The sequence below is a fragment of the Alexandromys fortis genome, unplaced genomic scaffold (assembly GCF_014885135.2).
Source record: "Alexandromys fortis isolate MF-2015 unplaced genomic scaffold, M_Fortis_MF-2015_v1.1 scaffold_16, whole genome shotgun sequence".
Lineage (NCBI taxonomy): Eukaryota > Metazoa > Chordata > Mammalia > Rodentia > Cricetidae > Alexandromys > Alexandromys fortis.
Window position 1 is genome coordinate 14,040,934 of NW_026067893.1, and position 7,605 is coordinate 14,048,538.

Genomic DNA, 7,605 nt, shown 5'->3' on the forward strand with positions numbered 1-7,605 from the left:
TCTGCATTGTCCTGGCTACTTCTACCCTTGCAGGGATGAGCAAGGGGCGGGGCCAGTTTTCTACTTTCACCCATACCTACACCAATAGGGCCAGGGCTAGTGTGTTGCCCAGGCGAGGTGCAGGGGCGACTCTCCAGAGTGCTGCTTCCGTTTTCTTTAAATCCAGATGGTAACTGACTTTGTAGAACCCATTCTCTATGTAGAGATACCTTGTTCAGCCTAGGCGTGGGGTGGTGGAGAGGACCTCGGTCCTGACTCAATGAGGGGACAGTCATAGTTGACTTTCCAAGGGAGGCCTTAACTTCTCTGTGGAGGATGGGAGGTGGGATGGGAGGTAGGGGAGAAGTGGGAGGAGGGAGGGGGAACTGGGATTGGTATGTAAAAACTAATTAATTAATTAAAAAATCCAAATGACTGTTTTTCTTCCTCCTTTTTTTTTTTTTTTTTTTTTTTTTTTTTTTGAGGAAGGATGTCTTCAAACTCACTCCATACCTGAGCATGGGCTTGAACTCTGAGCCTTCTTAAACCTTTTGTCTAGTGCTAGGGTGGCACCACTGTTTGTTTTGTGGCTGAGTAGACGCCCTGTGCCAGGCAGCAGAAGGAAGAGCTGCTGTACGTGAATAGACTCTGTCTGCACGTGAACGACAAGGCCATTCGTTTCCACTGGAAAGACCGTGTGGTACCGTATATATGGGGGAACTTTCCAGATTCTTTTTCTTTGACCACATGTATAATTACAGAAACACATCAGACTGTGGGCAAGGTAACCAGTTTCCCTTCCTAGTGGCCACCATCCTTATCCATGATCATCTCAGCCTCAGGTTTTATAGGCAAGCTATCTTTTTTGGCAAACCTTTTTTTTTTTTTTTTAAATCCTTGAGACAGGACCTCACATAGCTGGTTCCAAACTCCCTTTGTAACCAAGGATGATCTTCAACTCCTGACCCTTCTACCTGTACCTTCCAAATGCTGGGTTCACAGGAATGTTCTACCACACCCTGCTTTGGCAAACATTCTTAACATTTGAATCAAAAACTTCTGATTTACAAATTTAGTTACTCTGAGAAGTCTTTTGAGAAGTGCTCTCTCCCTTCCCCTCCCGCTCCATTCCTGCCTTAAATGAGTTGGGGATTATTATAAAGAGAGTTTAGGACCAGTGAGGTGGATCAGTGGGTAAAGATGCCTGTTGTCAAGCCTGCTGACTTGAGTTCCCCCTGTGGGACCCACATAGTGGAAGGAGAGACCCAGCTCCCACAAGTTGTCGCCTGACCTCAGCCCATGCCTGTGGCACACACGTATCTATCCCAAGTAACTGCAATTTTTAAAGGGAGAATTTAACATAGGCTTAAGTAAGCATGGAGTTATGAAGAAGAGGAGGAGGAGAGTAAGCACTCTGGAGCCTCAGTGTGGCTTTCTCGAGAGAGCCTTCAGTTTGAATGAAAGCTGTTTTGTGTAAACACAAGTTTGCCTATGTATATAGATCAGTAGCGCGAAGGTATGAGTCTTTCTCTGTCCCGCCAGCTCCCAAATAATAACATGGAGATTTATTAATTATGAAAGCTTAGCCTACAGCTTAGGCTTGTTCCTAACTACCTCTTATAACCTAAATTAACCCATTTATATTAATCTATGTTCTGCCACGTGACTAGTGGCTATTACCTCTCCTCCTGCACATTTGCTGACTCTGCATCTCCTGGCGTCTCCATCTTTATTCTTCCCAGAGTCCTTTCTGTCCCCAGAAGTTCCTAAGCTCTTCCCGCCTAGCTATTGGCCATTCAGCTCTATTACACCAATCAGAAAGCACCTTTGCAAAGACACATCTTCACAGTGTAATCAAATATTTCACACTATGTCTTATTGAAAAGTATGATAATGACATGATGCAGCATGGAAAAGATGCTTATGTACACTGGAAGATAGTTCGCAAGATTTTCTTGAGCTGGTTCAGCAGGTAAAATGCTTGCCTCCAAGTTGGATGACCGGAGTCCAATCCCTTGGGCTCCACAGTTGCCCTCTGATCTCCACAAACATACCCATGTCACGAATTCACAAGCTGTGTGCACCTGGTACATGTAATAAGTGTGATTAAAATTTTTCTTCCAGGGGCAGGAGAGATGGCTTAGTGGTTAAGAGCACTGGCTGCTCTTCCAGAGGACGGAGGTTCAATTCCCAGCAGCCACATGGCAGCTCAGAACAGTCTATAACTCCTGTTCCAAGGGACCTGACACCCTCACACAGACATACATGCAAGCAAAACACCAGTGTACCTAAATAAGAAAATAAATAAAACTTATTTAAAAAAAAAAAAAAGAAGTTAGCTGGGCAGTGTTGGTGCACAACTTTAAACCCAGGGAGGTAGAGGCAGGCGAATTTCTGAGTTTGAGGCCAGCCTGGTCTACCCAGCAAGTTCCAGGGCAGCCAGAACTGCACAGAGAAACCCTGTCTCAGGGGAAAAATAGTTCTTCCACCGAATGGAAACTGGTGTGCTGCCATTACAGAAGTCATCACAGGATCAAGAAGAGCAACTTCTTGCCGGCCACCTGAGCCAAGAACAACAGATTTCCTCCGTGCTTCTATACACTACCTCCCGGACTGGGGAGTGGCTGAGGGTAGGTTCCTCCCTTCTGTTTCTGGAATCCCATTACAGCTGACTCACCCAAAGGAGGAAGTCAGGCCTTCCCCCTTCCTACACACACTGACAAGGTCAAGGGAAAGTTGGTTCCAAGAAAGAAGCAAAAACTGCCTTGTAGGGCCAGAGTAGAGAGAACACTCAGCACACCCAAGGCTCTGGGTTTGAGCCCCAGCATCACAGAAAGCAACACCCTACTTACAGATTTGTTTTGTTGTCTGTGTTTCCTGTGAATCTCATCTGGGAACTGTCTGCTCCCTATGTCAGGTCGGTCAAAACGATCTGATCAAAACTGTGGCCCACTATCCGCAAAATTTCCATCCCTCCAACCCCTCCCCTCACTGTTTTGTTTTTGAGAGGTTGCCGGGCCTGAACTCCAGGGTCTGGTATATACTGTAAAGTACTGTACCACTGAGCTGTACTCACAACCCACTCTTGTAAACTTTGGATCTGTGAAGTTCATCTACAGATCCTAAGAACCGAGTACCTAGTACTGGCTATATCCCTATACCCCTAGATTTACTTTTTTGCTGTTGTTGTTGTTGGTGGTGGTGGTTTCTGGAATTGTTACCAGGGGAGTTCTTTTTCCTTTTTAAAAATAATTTAGCTTTATTTTATGTGCATTGGTATTTTGCTTGCATAGATGTCTGTGTGAGGGTGTTAGGTCCCTGGAACTGGAGTTCACCGCTGAAACCATCTCTCCAGCCACCTTCCTTCTGGGAGTTCTAAGTCTCATTTGTTAACTTAGAGAAGGATCATTTTATTAGCATTTGGGAGAAAACCAGCAGGGAAAGCAAGCTGTAAACTTTGGTAGCTGCCAGGAGAAGAGGAAGAAAGTCTGGATTTAGGGTCAGCTTGATGGTTTGAAAGGAAATGGCCCCAAAGAGAGTGACACTTTAGGAGGTGTGGGCTTGTTGGAGGAAGTATGTCACTGTGGGAGCTGACTTTGAGGTCTCTTCTCAAACTTTGCTGCCAGTCAGTTTCTTGCTGCCTGCAAGATGTAGCACTCTCTGCTCCAGCACCATGTCAGCCTGCACACTGCCAAGCTCCCCTTCATGATCACAGTGGACTGAACCTCTGAACTATACGCCACACCAATAAACTGTTTTCTGTATCAGAGCTGCTGTGGTCATGGTGTCTCTTCACGGCAATGGAGAGACCTAACTAGGGCAGTCAGAAGTGGCGGTCTGCAAACTGTAGAGAGAAAGGGAGGGGATCTTCCAAGAAAGCAGAAAGCCCGGGGTGTTGAGGCAACCATGCTTAGAGTTTTGGCAGGCATTCAGATGAGAGGGGGAAGGAGGAAATGACAAAGTTAGGCTTTTTAAGATAAAACTCAGAAAATCTGGCAGGCTTAGCAGGGAAGATATGTATACAACTGTATATACTTGAGCCACAGTGTCTCATTAAGGCCGTTAAGGCAGTGGTTCTCAACCTGTGGGTCTCAGCCCCTTTGGCAGTTCCTTTCACAGGGGTCACAAAAGTCATCAGAAAACACAGATATTGGGGGCTGGAGAGATGGCTCAGTGGTTAAGAGCATTGCCTGCTCTTCCAAAGGTCCTGAGTTCAAATCCCAGCAACCACATGGTGGCTCACAACCATCTGTAATGAGGTCTGGTGCCCTCTTCTGGCCTGCAGACAGGATATTGTATACATAATAAATAAATAAATATTTAAAAAAAAAAAAAAAAAGAAAACACAGATATTTACTTATGATTCATAACGGCAGCAAAGCTATGAAGTAGCAACAAAGTTTTACGGTTGGGGGTCACCACAACAGGAGGAACTGTATTAAAGGGCAGCGTTAGGACAGCCAAGGAATCACTGATTTAAAGGGATAATTATTCCTCCCGTTTTCTTATTCCGTCTACAGGTGAAACTTTCCCTGGCCAGGTGATTGTCAGGCCCAATTAGATCCCCTCCTTTTGTTTATTGTGTTTCTCTTCGCCTTTAAGCTCAGGGACCATTTTATTAGTTTGAAACAACAAATAGAAATCAGGACAGACAAGGTGTAAATCTCTGCAGCTACTGGGAAGGAAAAGATGGAGAATCAAAATTGAGTCATGTCTATTTGAGTTAAGGGCCAAGAAAACTGGCAGGTTCAGCAGTGGAGGCTGGCAAGGAGCCACATGAAAGGGAGGGAGGGAGGTTTCAGAGAAAGAGGCACAAAGCCTAGAGTGTCAGGGCAACCGTGCTTAGGACTGGGCTGGTGTCTGAAGAAGAGATAAATCAAAGAGTTATGATCAGCTCCCAGTTGGGTTAACTCTAAGGGAGGAGACACCAGTATATAATGTTCTAGTGCTTGGGCCAGGGCAGAGTGGAACGTTCTGCCCAAGGCTGGAGAGAGTCTCTTCTCTTGACCCGGAGAAAGGGGCTTCCCCTAAAAGGGCCTCAACAGAGTTCTGAGCCTCTGCCTTCTCATATGGAATTTTACACCCTGGAAAGGGTTTTAGCACGTGTGACACACGCAACAGTGATGTGAAGGTCAGAGGACAGTTTGCCAGGAACCCTTCTCTCCTTCTACCAGTGAGCCCAGGCACCTTATGCCCGGAGCCGTCTCACCTGCCCCCTGGTTCTAGTGTTACCAGGGAAACAGGAGATGGAATTCAAAGCTGATTATGAAGGAAGGGTCCATCTCTACCTAACCAAAAGTCTTCTGTAGCCTAGGGTGCCCAGAGCTCAGGACCTCTTGCATGTTTCCCTGATTGCTGGGGTTATAGGTGTAAGCCATCTTGCCCAGGCTTTAGTTTCCAGGCTGAGGAAGTGGACTAGCTCAAGGCCCTCTAGAAAAGTTTTGGCACAACGTTAGTCTGGACTCAGTCCCGAGCCTTTGTCTAGGTGGCCTTGAAGTTAAGATTTGTGTGCTGCTTGGTGTAGTGACACATGCTTAGAACCCTGGCACTCGGGAGGCAGAGGCTGTGGGATCACAAGTTTAAGGGCAACAATCTGCATGCTGCATTCCAGGACAGCCAGGGCTAGTAGTGAGTGAGACCCTGTCTCACAGAAACAGATAGGACTGGGAGATTGCTCATTTGGTAGTGCCTGCCATGCAAGCTCGAGGACCTGAGCTTGATTCCAATGTTATTTCTTTTCTCTTTCTTTCTTTCTTTCTTTTTTTTTTTTCGAGACAGGGTTTCTCTGTAGTTTTGAAGCCTGTCCTGAAACTAGCTCTTGTAGACCAGGCTGGCCTCGAACTTACAGAGATCTGCCTGCCTCTGCCACCTGAGTGTTGGGATTAAAGACGTGCGCCACCACTGCACAGCCTAAGCTCCAATTTAAAAAGATTTGTTTTGTTTATGTATGTGTCCGTGTAGGTGTTTTATCTACATATGTGGCTGTGTGCCATGTGCATGCCTAGTGCCTGTGGAGGCCGGAAAAGGGCACTGGGTGCTCTGAAGGCCAGCTATCAGCCACCATGTGAGTGTCCTTCTGCAGAGCAACAGGTGCTCCAGCTGCTGAGCCATCTCTCCAGCCCCATAATCTCCACTTTTCGACATGATAAATTTGATCATTCTAGGTCTTTTTTTTTTGTTGTTTTTTTTTTTTGTTTTGTTTTGTTTTTGTTTTTCGAGACAGGGTTTTTCTGTGGCTTTGGAGCCTGTCCTGGAACTAGCTCTGTAGACCAGGCTGGTCTCGAACTCACAGAGATCATTCTAGGTCTTCATGAAAGTGTGGCTGTTGCCAAAAAGGTGTTGGAGCGCAAGAGCGAAGTTCTGCTTATACATACTCAGGAGCCTCTGCTTAAAGGCAGTCCTTAGAGCCACAGAAGAGGATCCGATGTAAGCTTTGGTGCTTACAAAGGGTCTAGACAAGCAGAGAAGGAAGGGAATTCCTAATCTTTCTGGGTGTTGGGACTGCACAGTGCCACCACCCCCCTAGTGCTAAGCTTCCCTGGTTCCAGCCACCAGTGTCCACCTAGACAGCTAGTAAATAGTATTCACCGTGTGAAGTATTCCCTGCTTACACACCACCAGTTTCCACCTTTATACACGTACCAAAACCCACCTGAGTTCCTGTTTTGTAGATTATTTTATCTAATGCTATTTTATTTTTTATTTTTATTTTTTTTGAGACAGGGCATCTCCGTGTAGCCCTAACTGTCCTGGAACTTGTTCTGCAGTTCAGGCTGGCTTCGAACTCAGAGATCCCCCTGCCTCTGCCTTCCAAGTGCTGGGATTAAAAGTGTGCACCACCTCCACCACTGGTTGTATGTGTGTGCAGGTACTGGGTTGTGAGCTGCCTGGTGTGGGTGCTGGGAAATGAACTCAGATCCTCTTGAGACATCTCTGCAATCCCTGTACTGAACAAATGTCTGTTTCTGTAGCTAAAATAGAATCTGTGAGGGCAAGGACCCATCTCATTCATCCCACATATATGTATCCTAGGCTTCCTAAATACTGGTACCTTTTTAATTTTACATTCTTTTTTTATGTGTATGGGTGTCTGCCGCACATGTATGTCATACACATATATGGGGGCACCACTGTATGCAGTGCCCAGGGAGGCTAGAAGAGGAAATTAGACACCTCCCCAAACTGGAGTTCTATATCACAGTGAGCCACCAAGTAGGTGCTGGGAATCAACTCCAATTATCTGGAAGAGCGTCAGTGCTCTTAGCTGCGGAGCTGTTTCTGCAGCCTCCACTGCTACCTCTTGTAGGTGATAGGGCAGGGGGCAGGGTAAGCATGGGCTGTGTGGAGACTGTGTTCTAGCTGAGTGGTTAAGAATCACACCCTTATCTCTTGTGAGTTCGAGACCAGCCTAGTCTACAGAGCTAGTTCCATGACAGGCTCCAAAACCACAGAGAAACCCCGTCTCAAAAAACAAAAACAAGAGCCGGGCGGTGGTGGCGCACGCCTTTAATCCCAGCACTCGGGAGGCAGAGGCAGGTGGATCTCTGTGAGTTCGAGACCAGCCTGGTCTACAAGAGCTAGTTCCAGGACAGGCTCCAAAGCTACAGAGAAACCCTGTCTCAAAAA